The following is a 15,969-nucleotide window of genomic DNA, read 5'->3' on the forward strand; positions in this document are numbered from 1 at the left end:
CAGTGGTGGAGTGCGTGCCCAGCATGTGCGAGGCCCGGGCTCCATCCCCAGCGCCCCTCCCCCACACACACACATAGAAGAACTGCAGGGTCTGGAGGAAGAGGAACAGGAAGCTGTTTTTTAAAAGGCAGAGTTTCTCTTTGGGACAATGAAAAGGTTTTGGAGATGGATAGTGGGGACGACTGTACCACATTGTGAACGTGCTTTCTGCCACAGAGCTGCACACTCAAAAATGGTTCAAAGGGGCAGAGTGTGACACAATGGCAGAGTACTTGACCAGCATGATGCCCAAGGTCCTGGGTTCAATCCCCAGCACCACAAAAAAAAAAAAAAAAAAAAAAAAAAAAAAAAAAAAAAGATTCAAAGGGTAAACTTCATGTTACATGTATTTCACCTTAATTTCAGGGGGAAAGGATTAGAAGAAAAAAATTCTAATTTTATAAATGACATCTACAAACATCAAAGTGAATGGTAAAAGATCAAAAGCTGGGGCCGGGGTTGTGGCTCAGTGGTGGAGTGCTTGCCTAGCATGTGTGAGGCACTGGGTTCGATTCTCAGCACCGCGTATAAATAAATGAATAAAATAAAGGTCTGTCAACATCTAAAAAAATATTTTAAAAAAGATTGAAAGCTTTTTCTCCCAGATATCAGAATCAAAATAAGGAGGCTTGTGACCATCACTTCCATTCAATATCATACTTGCGAACTCAGGCATTGCAGTAAGGCAAGAAAAAACATAAAAGTCTTAGAAAAGAAGATATAGGACTGTTATTTGTAGAAATCATGATCATGTATGTTTTTAAAATTCTTTAAACTATCAGAACATATAACAAAATTAGTAATGGTTATAGGATAGTAGTCAATCAATATTTTAAAATATCTACTGTTATTTTTTTTTCTTTTGCACTGGCAATTGAACCCAGGGGCACTTAGCCACTGAGCCACATCCCAGCCCTTTTTATTTTTTATTTTGAGACAGGGTCTCACTAAGTTGCTGAGGCTCGGTTTGAACTTGCGATCCTCCTGCCTCAGTCTCCCGAGTCACTGGGATTACAGGCGTGCGTCATGGCACCTGGCTCAACTGTACTTCTATACAACATACAAATAATTAGAAAAGAGAAAAATATCATGATCTTATCAAAAAACATAAAACGCATAGAAATAAATCTATTCAAAGACACGTGAGAGTGCTACACAGACAACTAAAAAGAATTCTCGAAAGAAATTTAAGATCTGGACAAAGAGAGGAGTATCATGGATTGCAAAACTCGATATCCTGACGACGTCAATTTTCGTCAAATCAATGGGCAAATTTTTGAGGCAGTCTCAATCAAAATCTCAGCAGGGTCTTGTGGAATTTCAAAAGCTGATTCTAATATTTATATGGAAATGCACAGAGCCAAAAATAAACAAGAATTTTAAAGAAGAACAAAACTGGAGGATTTATAGTATCATATATCAAGACCACAGAAAGCTTGTATTGATACAAGGTCAGTAAAATACCAAGAAAACTGCATATACATAGGTGTATGCCAAGACACACACATTCACAAATGTCCACAGCAGTCTTTTTTTATGATAGGTAAAAACTGGAAGCCAGGTGTGGTGGCACACACCTGCAATCCCAGCTATCCAGGAGGCTGAGGCAGGAGGATCTTGAGTTGGAGGCCCATAGTGGCAACTTAGTGAGACCCCATCTCCAAATAAAAGATAAAAGGAACTTGGGATGTAGCTCAGTGGTGAAGCACCCCTACATTCAATACCACTACCAATAAAGAAGCCTAGAAGCAGCTCAGTTGTCTTGTCAATAGTATGGGTAGATTGTGAGATTGGGGTATATTCACTCTGTGGAATATGATGCAGAAAGGAAAATGAACAAATGTGAACTATACACAAGATGAATTTCATAAATTGAGTGAAGACACTAACCCAAAGATTGCACCTGGCATGATTCAACTGATACAAATCTAAAAATAAGGCTGGGGGGGTAGCTCAATGGTAGAATGCTTGCCTAGCATGCCGCAGGCCCTGGGCTAGATCCCCAGCACCATAAATAATAAATAAATAAGTAAATAAATAAGCAAAATGAACCTGTGTTCATTCTAGAACAGGCATTAGACGACAGGATAGGAGTAACCCTCAAGGAATAATGACAGGAAATGGCTTCTAATAATCCCTTTTTGTTGGCCTGGGGAGGCACTTCCATGGTACGGTCACTTGGTGATCACTCCAGCTGGACACATATGATTTGTAAGCTTTTCTGGATGTTATACTTCAACTAAAAATGAACTGAGAAAACCCCAGTCGGCTTGGCACCAACATCAGTCCTACTACCTGCTGTCCCACCCTGGTTCCCTTCTGCCCCCTACCGTGGGGAACACAGTGCTAGAGACACAGAAAAGTCACAGCCTGGGGACCAGGGGACCACCCCTCCAGGAAGTCTTTGAGGACTGCCCCCTTTGATCTACACCGTCTTCTTTATAGATGTGATTGTTACTTCTGTTACTTGGGGTGGGGGGGGCAGCCTGCAAGACTGTGAGCTCCCAGGACCCAGGAGCCAAGAATAACAGTAACAAAAAAAATAGCATTTGTTGAACAGTGTCAGTGTGAAGCCAAGGTGTCCATGGAGGGTATCATCTCAAAGGCAGGGTCCCCAGACCAGAGGGGGTCAGGTGGGCCCTGGCCACTGGGCCAGGGCTCCTGAGTCTGGGGGAAGCAGGCTGAGCTGCAGTGGGGGTCTGGGGGGCCGTCCCTTTCCAGCCCTGCCAGGGGGTTTTGGAGCCCCCTGGGGTCAGGTCTCTGCTGAAAGCACTTGTCACTGCTGTTGGTACAAAAACGGAAGTGGACAAAGGACAAGGTTGGCAGTGGAGTGGGGGCAGCTGCTCCTGTCCTACCTCCAGGCCAGAGGTCAGGAGAAGCCCCTTGGAAGGCCAAGCCCTCCTCTGGGAGTGAATTCGACCTTTGACCCACCCCCACCCCTCACCCAACACCCCACAGAGCCAGCTCCTCCAGGTCTGCCTCTGCCCTGCTGCCACAATGACCTTGTCCCTTGCTCTTAAACAAGAGGTGCCTGGCTCTACCCAGGGACACTCTCTGCCTGCCCTGGAGGTCTAGGGTCTGCAGCAACCTGTTTCCTGTCTGGCTGGGGCAGCCAGGGTTCCAGGGACAGGCCCTTGAAGGGACAGCCCTCACAGCATTAGGAGGGAAGACAGGTGTCCCGGCCTCACATCAATCGGTTCCCCCTTGCCAGAGGCCGACGCTTTGCCAAGATGGCCCCACACATCTATGCCAGAGACCAGGGCAGAGCTGACACCAGGTCCAGCAGGCAGACCTGGAATCAGACCCGGGAGCAGGGCGCCACAGGGCCTCTGTCCAGCCAGCACACCTGCCCAGACACACACAGCAAGCACACGTGGCCCAGGCCATCGGGGTCAATGCCAGAAAGGAGCAGGAACTGCCAGGACAGTGAACTTGTAAGCCGGCAGCTGAAAGGAAAGCAGGAGTGGCCAGGTGTGGGGGCACATGCCTGTAATCCCAGCAACTTGGGAGGCTGAGGCAGGAGGATTACAGATTCAAGGCCAGCAATTTAGTGAGGCCCTAAGCAACTTAGACCCTGTCTCAAAACAGAAAATAAAGGGGGCTGGGGAGGTGGCTCAGTGGTTGAGAGCCCCTGGGTTCAATCCCTGGTTGAAAAAAAAAAAAACAATCTATAACTGAAAGGAAAGCAGGAAGGGAGCGCTGAGAAGCCGAGTCTACCCGGCCCTTCCCACTCCCCTCTGCCCTTGCCCCTGACACCCGGACAGGTGGCTCCTGGGGAAGCTGTGAAGCACGCAGGTGCAACGAGGTCACCTAGTTAACAGCCTCCCTCCCACTGTATTATTCATGGGCTCCCTTCTTCCGGCCTGAGCTCCAGTTTCCAACAGCCCCTGGGAGAGCAGCAGCCCTGGCTTGGCAGGTCAGCCGGCTGGCCGGTCCAGCCTGGAGGAATGCTCCACACGGCCTTCCCTCTCCTTCCCAGGACGGACCCTCCTAAGAAGTCACTCAGCCCCCAGCAGCACTTCTGGAGACAGTGGGAACTTTGGGATAGAGAGGAATTGCTGGGAAGGACAATCTTGGCCGAGTCGGGCACGAGATGCTGAAATTTCCAGAAGGAGCCAAACATTCTCTCCCTTACACATACACACACACACACACTCGTGCAAGCACACACTGACTGTCCCCAGTACGGTCCTCAGAATAAGCGTGGAGGCTCCTGGAAGACAGGGGCCAAGGCTCACCCACCTCGGTATCGTGCATGATGTCCCACTAAGAGCAGGCGCCTCACACGTATCTACTGACTTGTCCATCGTCCCAAAAAGGTGAAGGCCAGGTTGAGAGACAGCACGAGGAGCCTCACAGAGCCATCCGAAAGACTTGGCACGTTGGGTGTTATTAAAGTATCTTGTAAACGCCATATGATTTAAGTCACCAGTACGGCAACAATGAATGAAAAGGCCACGTGTGCATTTATTCACCATCATTTACATGCACCGCCATACATTCTGCCAGCATCCTGTGGAGAGCCCCTGGTTCCTGTGTCATGTGGGTGGACCACTTGGAGGGGTTTTTTCTCTTCCCATTTTACAGATGTGAAACTGATCCTGAGAAACCAGGCCCTCGGGTCAACACAAGGACCATAACTAAAGTCCTGACCCAGGTCAGGGCATTATTGTCCCCTGTTCACACGGATTCCACTGCCTCGTGGTGACCACGCACACCAACACAATCCAAATACAAGATCGGAATTCTCTAACAAGGTCATTAGGGCCAAGACCAGGCAGTCCCACCTGAGGACAGTTTAGGATTAATTTACTTGAAATGCCAAGGGCACCTCTTGAGCCAGCCTGGCCAACAGCAGGGGGCAGGTGGGGCTGGGATAAAATATCAGGAGCCACTGCATTCAATTTTATCGAGGGGAAGAGCTGAAGTACATGGCCTTCCCAGAAGGACCTGCCGTGGTGGCTTCTAAACTGCCGAGCAGCCCCTTGGTTCACTCCCAGGGATGTTTAAATCATTACCCAGCTACCCTCCTACACCCCGAGCCGGGACGCTGTAGGCACCTAAACATTCAGCCCCAGCCAGGGTCAACTAGAGGTGAAGTCCAGACAGCGATGAACACACCCAACAGGTCAGACTGAAAGGGGGTGACCCGGACCCCAGTCCAGGTCCTGTTACTGCCTGTGAACCTGAAGGGGTACTACTGTCCTTTCTGAATTGTTCCTATTCACACAGCCAAGAGCTTGGCTCCAGCCTTCCCTGGGCACCGCGGAGTTCATGATTAAGGGCCCAACCACACTGGCTCAAATCCACCCCACCAGCTGTTAGCAGTATGACTTTGGGCAGACTGCTCAACCTCTCTGTGCCTCAGATTTATCATCGATAAAATATGGGGAACAGCAGGCCCAACATCCTGGGTTTGTTGCGAGCCGCAGGGTAGGTATTTCAGGTGAAGTGCTGAGTGCAGGACCTGACACACAGTAGGTGCTTTATAAATGCTTCTCGTTATTACTGTTAACTCTGATACCAAGCATATGACAGAGGTCCCAAACTGGCCATCCACGGGCCACCCACAGCTGAAGGGTTTTCCCCGTGACATCCATGTCATGAGGGCAGGGGCCACTGACACGGCCAGGAGCCTGGAACAGTGCCTGCTCACAGTAAGGGCTCCGTGAGTACTGAATGAATGAACGGCCGTGTGGTGTTTTCAAATCTTTGAAGTAATTGCTAACATTTAAACTAGAGAGAAGTAACTGGTTTTATTTTTATAATATGAGTTTCTGGACTTGAAGACTCAAAGGGTCTGGCCAGCCTAAAAGCTATTCTGCCAGCCTGCCTTAGTAACAGAGGCAAAACGGCGGCGGCAGCGCCCCCTTTGGAGAAGGTGAGCATGTGCAGTTGGCCCCAGCATCAGCCTAATTGCCTGGACCCTGTGGGCACCTGCAGGTCCACCCTCAGCCCAGGTCCAGTCACAGTAAGGAAGGTTTGCATTTACCCAGCCCCAGAACATATGCCCATGGGAGAAGAGATGGCCTCCAAGCCCGCTCTGCACCACATGACCCCTTGTATCCAAACCCCCTCTGCTGAGGACAGAACAGGACAGGTCTGCAAAAAATGTTCCATGTTGACCCAGCTTTCTCAGCTTTCCAGACCACCCCACTTCCTGCTTAGAAAACTCCAAAGTGCATGCCAGGTGCTGCACGCCTGTAATCCCAGCTGCTCAGGAGGCTGAGGCAGGAGGATCACAAGCTCAAAGCCAGCCTCAGCAACTTACTGAGGCCCTAAGACACTCAGTGAGACCCTGTCTCTAAATCAGACACAAAAAAGGGCTGGGGATGTGGCTCAGTGGTTAAGAGCCTCTGGATACAATCCTTGGTACAAAAGGAAGGAACGAAGGAAGGAACGAAGGAAGGAAGGAAGGAAGGAAGAAAGGAAGGAAGGAAGGAAGGAAGGAAGGGAGGGAGGGAGGGAGGGAGGGAGGGAGGGAACCTGAGGGGAGGGAGGCAGGGAGGGAGGGAACCCCAATGCAAAAGGCGAGGGGAAGATGAACTTATCCTTCTCACAGCAAGCGTACAGAGAAGATGGGGAAGCTAAGAAGCAGCAGGCAGCAAAGGTAAAGTGCGACCCTTCATGTGGGTCCCAGTCTTCCACGGAGAGGGCATGTGGCATTCCAGACACTGTGAGCATGGGGTCTGGAGAGCCCGGGGTGCTGGGGGAGACTAGGCACGTGACCTCCTTTTCTTACCACTCCCATCCCCACCTCCAAGCGACCTCCCTGACCACCCCATCTTCCCCCCAGCACACTGGTGACCTGGTTTTACACATCCCCATCCGGAGCTGTCTTCTTTGTGTATTTATCATCTATCTCCCCCACCAAGACATTAGCCGCAACGCGTGGGGCCTGAGCGTTTGAAGCTCGCGTGAAGGAGCGGCCTGGATGGAGTGCCTCTAGAAAGCCAGCTCGCAATGAGTCCAAATCAAGATGTGCCCTACATGCGAAATGCACACCGGATCCTAAGATTTCACATGAAAAAAATGCATCGATGGAGCGCGATATTGATCACAAGTTGAAACAGCAACATTTTGGACATACAGGATAAAGTAAAATCAGTTATCAAAAATAATATCAGCTGTTCCTTTCACTTTTTGCAAGTGACAACAGAAAGTGCAGAACTACACCCGGGGCTGGCATTATATTTGTGGTGGGCAGCACTGCTGTAGACGCTCAGCGCGAGTCCCCAGCAACCAGACAGTGGCTGGCACATGCTCAGTATCGGGGCTGAACGGCTGAACGAAGGGCCTCTCCCAACAGCAGACGCAGCACTCCAAGCACAAAAGACGATGGACTGGGAAGCCCCCCGCCCCGCTGCCCAGTATGTTCTGGCTTCCTGATGGCCTCAGATCCATGCTCCTCCCACCAAGAGAAAGCCTGAGACCCCACGGAGGGGCAGAGAGATGCCTCGCTTAGGGTTCTGTCACCTTGGTTCTCTGGAAGTGGTATCAGCCCAATCAGGGCCCCAGGAAAGAAAGGCGAGGTCAGCTTTCTCCAGAACCAGGGGCAGCTCAGAGCAGAAGGGACGTGGGGGCTGGGAGAACGGGGTGGCTAGGATCCTCTCTCTGTAGGCAAAGAACAGAAGCAGGCCAGCCAATGGGTGCCTCCAGGAGGGACTCAGAGCAGACTCGCCTTATCCCTGGCGAGACCCGGAAAGGACAGCATTCCTTGGGGACAGGACTGGTGACACAAATGGACACCCAGACAGGGACGCAGGTGCCCTGTTGTCTCTTCCTCCTCCCTGGCTCCTTCCTCTATTTCCCTTCCCCCTTCACTTTCACTGGCTCCCAAATTACAGCCTTCTCTCAGAAACAGACACAATCAAGGTGGCGCAGGGGCCCTTGTCACAAATGGCATCTCAGGTCCTCTCCAAATGGAAGATGGCCTTTAAAGAGGACAGCAGTGCCGCTAACAGCCTGCCTTGGGGAAGATGCATCTCCGGACGGCACGTCCCAGCAGAGCCCCTCCCTCTCACGCTGATGACCTGCAGGAAGCTCTGGGTGACTGATGTGGGGCCTGGGCTGCTGGGCGTGCTGGGGTGGGAGCAGCAGGGCTCTGCGCTCGACTGGCCACTGCTCAAGCCAGTTCATCTCAGGGTCTTGAGCTGCGAGTGAGCCTCGGTTTCCCCAACTGTGACATGGCAGGACTGGCTGGTCTCTAGAACTCCTCAGTCCTTGAGCAGAGGTCACAGATACAAATGGCCAAAGGGGTCAGGGAATAGCATGAAGGGTAAAGCGGGGTCAACATGGGGTAACAGGGAGAGTGGGGGACCGTGGTGAGCTGAGTACGGCAGACTCACCCGGATCTGTTGGAGAGGAGGGTAACACACACAAAACGGAATCAGAGCAAAGCCAGAGGCAGCTACCTGGGCAGTGGGACGAGATGGCCCGGGAGGGACAGGAGGGAGCCTGCAAGGTGCTGGAAACCTGTGTCTCCTTGGTAGGGAGGGAGGGGGAGGTCACACAGGTGCACCCACATGAAAATCCACCACTGGCACGGAGGTTCTGTTTACCCACCGATGTGCACGATTCCTCAAAGGAATTTTGAAATAAAATAAAAGGCATAGCAGCAACCCAGCTCCCATCAAGAACTGTCAACTGAGAACCCCGGCCTGAGGTCACCAGTTCTAATCAGAAATGCCCCAAGAGGGGCTTTAATGTGAATCTGCTGGACTTTTAAGTGTTATCAGTAAGTAATTCCAAATTACAGAAGTAGAGATACAAATACTGTACACACACACACACACACGCACGCGCACGTGCGCGCTCACAGTCTTCAGGCAGAACTGAATCTTTGATCTTAGAAACTGTGGAGCTCTGAACAGCAGAGGAGGCTTCACCTCTACGCCAGAGGTAATGTTCCTAAGGAATAAGTAAAAAGGGATATTTAAAGAGGAACTATATTGTGCTTATATACTGTTTTCTATAGAGTCTTCACCTTATTAATGCCCACAGCCAGCCTATGAGGCAACTAAAAATCATTCTCGTTTTACAGATACGAAAACGAAGGCTTCATGCCAGAGCCAGAGCGTCAGAGTTCCAGAACTGCTGAACTGCTGTACGCCCCGCGGTCTGTCCGCCCCCCAGCTGCCTCAGGAAAACCTGGAAGGGAAGGAGCGATGTTTGCAGTCACAGTCGCCCCGAGGGGTTTAGCGCATGGAAAACAATATGAACGCTAAAAGCAAGACTGGCGTCACCCTGGGTGACAGAGTCCACAGCCCCCTAGCCTAGGGGAATGTCTGATAACTCCCATTCCCCTTGGTGATCCACTGAGCCAAGGGACCTCTCCCTATCTGAGTGTGACAGAGCCCCAAAGGCACAAATCCTGAGGCTCAGAAGTACAGACCTACCTCTGAGACACTGAAGGACCAGCAGCCCCAGCTCCCCAGGACAGAACTGGATCAAATTTCACAGTGGAAGACCAGAAAGTCATCTCCATGTGGCTACTTCTTAAATACGCCCGTTTCTCACTGACAATGAGGTTGGTGACAATACGCATTTTCTGCCCTATGGGACTCCATAAAGCTATTTGCATATTGAATCCAAATAAATATGGTCCATAAATGTTCTAATGTTTAGTGAATGGGCTCTTCTACAAAAATGATCACTCACCACTGTTGCAGACATTCATATCAAGTTATAGAAATTTTCAGCACCTCAGAAGCACCTCTGTATCCTTGGTCATGCAGTCCCAGGGGTAACCATTACTCTGACATCTATCACAGAGAAGGGTTTTGCCTACAGTTGCTCCTTTTCTAAGGTGCCCTTCAGTTCTCCACAGTCCCCACCATTCCCTATTGTCTTACATGAGGCCCTGCTTTACCCTTTGTCTGCATCTTAACCCCTTGAGGCATGAGTTTGAGGACTCAACTCCTAGAGCCTGCAGTCTACCAAGATGGGCATCAGCCCTGCTCCTTCAGAGTAACCAACATGAACAGCTGGAACTGCTTAGAGGTGCAGAAAAGCTTGGTGTGTCAATGACCGCTTACTACTAGGACTAGAGAAGGTGGAAGGATGATCACCTGGCAGTAGTCCATTCAGTCAAGGTCCAGTGGATGGAGCACCCATTCCACAGTGTGGGGGCCCCAGGGAGACGAGGAGAAGAGAGACACAGCCTGAGCCCTGGAGAAAGCACCATGCGGTGAGAGCTCTGCCTCGTGCAGAGCAGTGAAGAGCACCAAGGAAGGACAGTGAGGGAGGCACAGGCTGGGAGGCAGCCTGCCCCACCCCCGGAGCCCGGGAGGCTCCCTGGAGTCGTGACTCCACAGCAATGTACACCCACAGTACATGCAGAAGTACAGATTCTTCTGGAGTACTGGAGAACCCATCCAATCCCCACGCCTCTTCCACCATAGGCAAAATACTCCCATCCTGAAATAACCTATCCAGCAGGGTCTCATTCACAAGTGACCTTGCTCACTGACTAAGGACAAACAGGATGGTCCCAGTACTGAGAGGAGCCCAAATCAAGGCTCAAAATAAAACAGAATGAATTTTTAAAAAACTATGATTGAATAAGAAATCAATCAGCTCAAAGGCAATGAAGTTCATTTTTTAGACCATCTATACACATGAACACTGAATGTTTTAAACCTGAGGGTTCAAGAAAACTATGACTTTCTTCACCTCGATCATCTTTTAACTCATGGATTCTCAAAGCCATGAAAGAACGCTTTCACAGGGCGTCAGCCACTGTAAGACCCCCGACCGCGCCAGTCCACGCCCTCAAGCTTCTCCTGGCCACCCAGCGTCTGGCAGAGCTGCCCCCTTCCAGCAGGGGCTAGCTGAGGGGAAGGGCTAGGGTGCAAGGGCCACATCATGACCTTCCACCTGCGACACACAGCTCCACCAGGACTCTGATCCAAATCTCAGGCCAGGCTGGAAGGCTTCAGGTCACCGTTATTTCTCCAGAGGAGCAGGGGGTGACCTACCACCATTCCTTGGCCATCGACCTCAGGGCTTGAGGCCATCCAGGGTAGTGGAGGTGGGATGTCCAGTCCAGGCTGGGGTGGGGGTGGGGCCTAGTCAGCATCATCCCCTCTGCCGGCTGTCCCAAGTTGCCTCTTGAGCACGCTCCCTCTCCAAATCCCCAGGGCCCCCCCCCCCCCCAGCAGAGTTACCAGTGGGCTGGTCCACCCATCTGGGAGGAGTGGATGAGGTGGAGGAGTTGCTTAACTCCTTCTGCTTCTGCCCCAGGTGTTCTGGAGGCAGAGGGAGTGCTGTGGCCTCTCTGCCCACCTCCTGCGGTCCCTTGTGTCCCTACAGCAATGTACTGATTGCATCAATACTTGGATCTACTTAAAGGCCCCCAAAATGCAGACACCCTATGGCATTAGCAGGTACAACCCTGAGGGGCCAGAGGTGGATGGTTAACCTAACCCTAGTACAAGTGTCCAGGGAAGAAGTTTCATCTGGTTCTCACCCCGGAGTCTGTCCATTGCCCTGTTTGACAGTCTGCACCAAGAGGCTGTGACATGTTTGCTCCCTAGAAGGTACAACGCACCACACCCTAAACTTTACCAAGCACAGGATCACTCAGGATCTCATTAAATAGGATTCTGAGGCTCTGGGGTGATGCAGATGCTGTGAGTCCACAGGCCACACTCGGAGCAGCAGGGTGCCATGAGACCTTCACCCCCAGGAGAAGGTGCATTTTAAGTCAGCACTTCAGAAAGGTGTCCTTTAAAATACTGAGCTCAAAGAAATGAACCTCGAATGGCAAAATGACAAGGTAAGATAGCTTATAGGGTGGGGCAGCTGTTTGGGAGGCACCCAGGACCATCAGTCACCATAACCTCACATCCAGCACTCCACAGGCAGCTGTGAGGAGCGCAGCTATTTAGAGCTCAGGAAGGCCAAGACAGACATGTGCCTAGGGGGCTGGCCAAGGCCAGGGTGCCAGCTCTGGCCTCCTACCCTGGCTGTTCTCCAACACCAAGGCAGAGCTTCTGTTCACACCAGTCACTTCTGTAGTGCCACCTTTTCAATGCAAGGCATACTCTCGCTCTCTGCCATGCAGGCAACTCTGCCGTCCTGCCCTGCCCAGCCCTGGAGAAATAGCATCAAGCAGCTATGGCTATTTCTCCAGCCAAGGTGCTCCCTTCCCATCTCCTCCTCAGCAGAGTGACATCTGGCCCCCCACTCCCAGGTGCAGACCGCAGTGCGCCTACCCCTGCACCAGGAACCAAGCATTAATTCAAGCCAGCTCTCCCCCACCGCCGGCTGACTCATCGCCACCTTGCACCTGGCCCCAGTCAGCCTAGTGGCACCCACCGCACCCGACAGCCTCATTCTTCCCCATGCAAGGGTCTGACTCCACCCAACAATAAACACGTACGCACTCACACTCCTTGTGTGTCTCCCCAGTTTATTTCGAAATCCAGAATGTGGTGGGGGCACCTGCTAAGGGGCTGGAAAGCTAGGGTCAGTGTCTGCTCTGGTCCGGGAAGGCAAAGTACTCAGAAGAGGCAGGTCTGCTTTCCGTGTTACTGGGGAGGGTGGGGACGTGTTACTACCCCTAAAAGACTAATTTCCTCCCGTAGGGCCCACAGCGCCAGGGCTGGGGCTGGGGTCGCAGTGGGGCGGCGACTGGCGGCGAGGGCACCGGATCTCCGTTCTCCGCACGGAGGCAGGGGCTCCAGGTGCCCGCTCCAGGAAAGAAGGCAAGGAGTGCCCGCCGGCTGGCCCCGCCGCTACCCTGGAATGCGCGGGCTCTACACGAGTCCCGGGCTGACCTGCTGGGAGAAGAGGGGTAGCGCGCTCCGGGGCGAGCCTCTGGGAACCGCCAGCAGCCGCCACCACCGGTAGCCCGCCAGCTCCAGGGCCCGGGAAGCGGAGAGAGAGCCGCACGAGGCTCTCAGTGCTGCGAGGGGCGCGACTTCTCCTGGTGGGACCGGATTGGGGAGGTTGCAGAAGTCCCTTGGGGGTCTTCCGTGGGCATAGGAAGGTGATGAAGGGAGAGGAGAGCTACGTGACTTTAGATTCCTCCAGCGCCACAGCCCACCCAGCCGTGGAGGCGCGCCACGCCCCATATCCACGGTCTAAACAGGGACCCAGAGCCCTGAAGGAACCCGCTTGGATCCTAACGCCCTCTTTATCCCCGAAATTTTCCACACCTCAGACCGGGACCCTCTCTGTTGCGCGTAGAGAAAAGCACCTGAATTCTCGTGGTCCCGGGAACAAGGGCGGGGAGTGGGTGCATGTCCTCCCAAGGCCAACGCCGAGGGAATTAGAGTTCCCGGGAATCAAAGTTGCCGCGCGTCGGTCCGCGGGCTAGGAGCGGGGCGCAGGGCCTGGGCCAGGGGCATAGGACAGAAGGAGGCCCCGGGAGCCCGCCGCGGGTGATGGCCGCGCTGGGAACAAGTGGCTTGGCCGCTGCGGTCTCAACCCCGCGGATCCAACTTTCCTGCCGCGCAGCTGGCGAACTGCGCCGGGAAGGGAGGGAAGCGGGGAGGGAAGGGGCGGTGCGCGACTCTGGGTACCGTGTGCGTGAGTGGAGCGGCGCCCCGCCGCGCCTCGGGCTCTCCTCTCCGCCGGATCGGCCCCCGCGGGCCGCCTACTCGGGTCCTGGCCACCGCAGCGTCTCGCCGCCGGCACGAAGGTTCATCCGCTGTGCGCCGGCCGCTCCCGGGTCCCCTCGGGCCGCCCGTTCGCCGCTCGCCGGCTGCAACTTCAGGCGCGCCGCGGGCTCGGACTAGGCGCGCCCCAAACGTCCCGAGGCTCTGCACCCCCGCACTCCATTCCCGGGGCCCGGCCGCCCCGCCCCACCCAGCTCAGCGCCCGGCAGCCGTCGGACGCGTTCTCTGGCCGTGCATCGCGCCCGCGCCCGCGCCCCACTCTCTCGAGCCACAGCCGGCGCTCAAGTCCGCGATCAACTTTCCCTCGCTTCCTCCGCCCCGCTCGCCCCCGCCCCCAGACCCGCCTCCTGACGCTCCCTCCGCACCTCCGCCGCGCCCAGCCCCGCCCGCGCGCCTGCCGGCCCCCACCCACAAGCGCAGCCGGGACCCCCGGCCCCCGCCCCGCTGCGCCCCGCCGGGACCCCGGGGAGCGGCGCAGAGCCCAGCTGAGAGCTCAGGGCATGAATATTTCAGTGCTGGCGAAGCTGCCCTCTGCCGATGTCATGGCACCGGCTGCTGTGGCAACTCTACGAATCCCCCAAAGGGGAAGGGAGGAAGCCCGCGGAAGCGGCCGCAGGTGCGTGTGGGAGCCGTGCCCGCAGGGCCCAGTCCCGCAGAGGGGTGAAGAGAGGGTTGGGGACCCGGCCAGCCTCCCGCGCCTCCGGACGATCGCGGAAACGCTCCGGGAAAACCGGAGCAGGCGAGCGGGCACTCGGCCTAGGTGAGCCCGCGCCATCTGTTGGCTTTAAGCGCCCCCTCTCTGCTCCCAGAGTCGCTGAGCTAGTCCTTGGGGCCGCTTGGCCGGCGCTTAGCTCCAGCCACCTGCCTGTGCCCACCCTGCGTGTGAGCTTCTTCCCTTAATCTCAGAATGCCTCCAGATGCTTAGAAATGGGGGACACCAAATTGGAAGAGAACGTGGAGGAGACCACTGTTACCATGCAGGAGACCCTGCCCCAGCTCCCTGGGTGGCGGTCTCCCCGCTCCTTTTGCACACCTATAAGGTATGGGGACTGCTTGACTTTGTGCCAGCTGGATCCAGGGAAAGTCTTATTCAGGTAAATGACGAGGGCTGTTCCCTGCCCTTGATCTTCATTTCCCCGGGCTAAACGTTCTGAATTTTCTTTGACTCTTTCACATGTGACAGGATTTCTGGACCTGTCACTGTATGGGGGAGCACATTGACAGTAGCTGCCTGAAGCAAGGCTTTGGCTGCGACTTTCTGGGCCTCCAGTCATTCTACTTACCACACAGCCTTTCTGCTGAGTCCTGTCGTTTTCTCACAGTGAGAAAGCCGACTTCAGGAGGGCCAGTGACTTGGCCCTGTGGCGAAGGCAGGAACTGAACCAGAATCCCCATGTTTCCGGAACTCCAGTTCTTTAGAGTTCATTCACTCATATTTGCTACTATGTGCTAGCTCGCTGATAGGTTCGAGGAGTATGGTCCTTTGCCTCATGTCCTGAAGGGGGAACCAGACCTTGGTTAATGAAACAAATGACTAAAATTACAGCCAGAATCCTGCTAGGAAGAAGGATGCTTTAAACGTATCTGAGAAGTCCTTTTTGGTCAGGGAAGACTTCTTGGAAGAGGAGATCCAGCCGAAATCCAAAGAATAAAAGCAATGGAGAGAATGGAATTTTGGGGCAGGAGAAATAGCACGCACAAAAGCCCTGTGGTGAGAAGGAGCTAGTGTGTGTGAGGAAGTGAAGGGAGGGCAGAGGCTGCAGGCAGAGAGGGTAGGGCGAGTTGGCCTTTATTGGGGCTTGCTCTTTATGCTAAAGGAAAAGGCTTCAAGCAGCTGACTGGGGAGACTGAGGGGCAGGAGTATCATGACCCATAGTTTTAAAAGTGGGGGATGGATTGGGAAGTAACACATGACAAGAGGAGACTGCTTCCATTAAAAATATTTTCTTGTCCAATACCATGTGCCAGGACATGTTCTAGACCAGAGGTCAGCAAATGACTGTCCACTGGCCAAATCTGTCCCATCACCTGTTTTTGTAAATAAACTTGTATTGGAACTAAAGTTTTAGTGTCTTGCAGGCATACCTATCTGGTTAAGACTCCTTCATGCTACCACTGCAGAGTTAAGGGGTTGTTGTAGACTGCACAGCCCTCCAAATAAAAACATCGACAGTCCGATCCTTTACAGAAAAAGTTAGCAACCCCTGCGACTCGGGACACTGCGGCTATGTCAGTGAACAGCACAACCACCCAAATCCCCACCCTGATGGAGCTCACCTCTTCAGCCGTCTCGGTTGCCATGGTG

At 53.6% G+C, this 15,969-nt stretch overlaps 1 protein-coding gene across 1 annotated transcript in view; it reads right to left on the reverse strand.

Annotated features, from left to right (window-relative positions):
- CDH23 (cadherin related 23) overlaps positions 1–13,898 on the reverse strand; it is a 391,248-nt gene extending 377,350 nt beyond the window's left edge. The window contains exon 1 of the mRNA XM_079137029.1: positions 13,569–13,898. The gene's annotated coding sequence lies outside the window, so the exon portion shown is untranslated. The remainder of the gene's footprint in view (positions 1–13,568) is intronic.
- Positions 13,899–15,969: the final 2,071 nt, after the last annotated feature.

This window comes from Sciurus vulgaris, assembly GCF_902686455.1.
Source record: "Sciurus vulgaris genome assembly, chromosome: 4".
Taxonomy (NCBI): domain Eukaryota; kingdom Metazoa; phylum Chordata; class Mammalia; order Rodentia; family Sciuridae; genus Sciurus; species Sciurus vulgaris.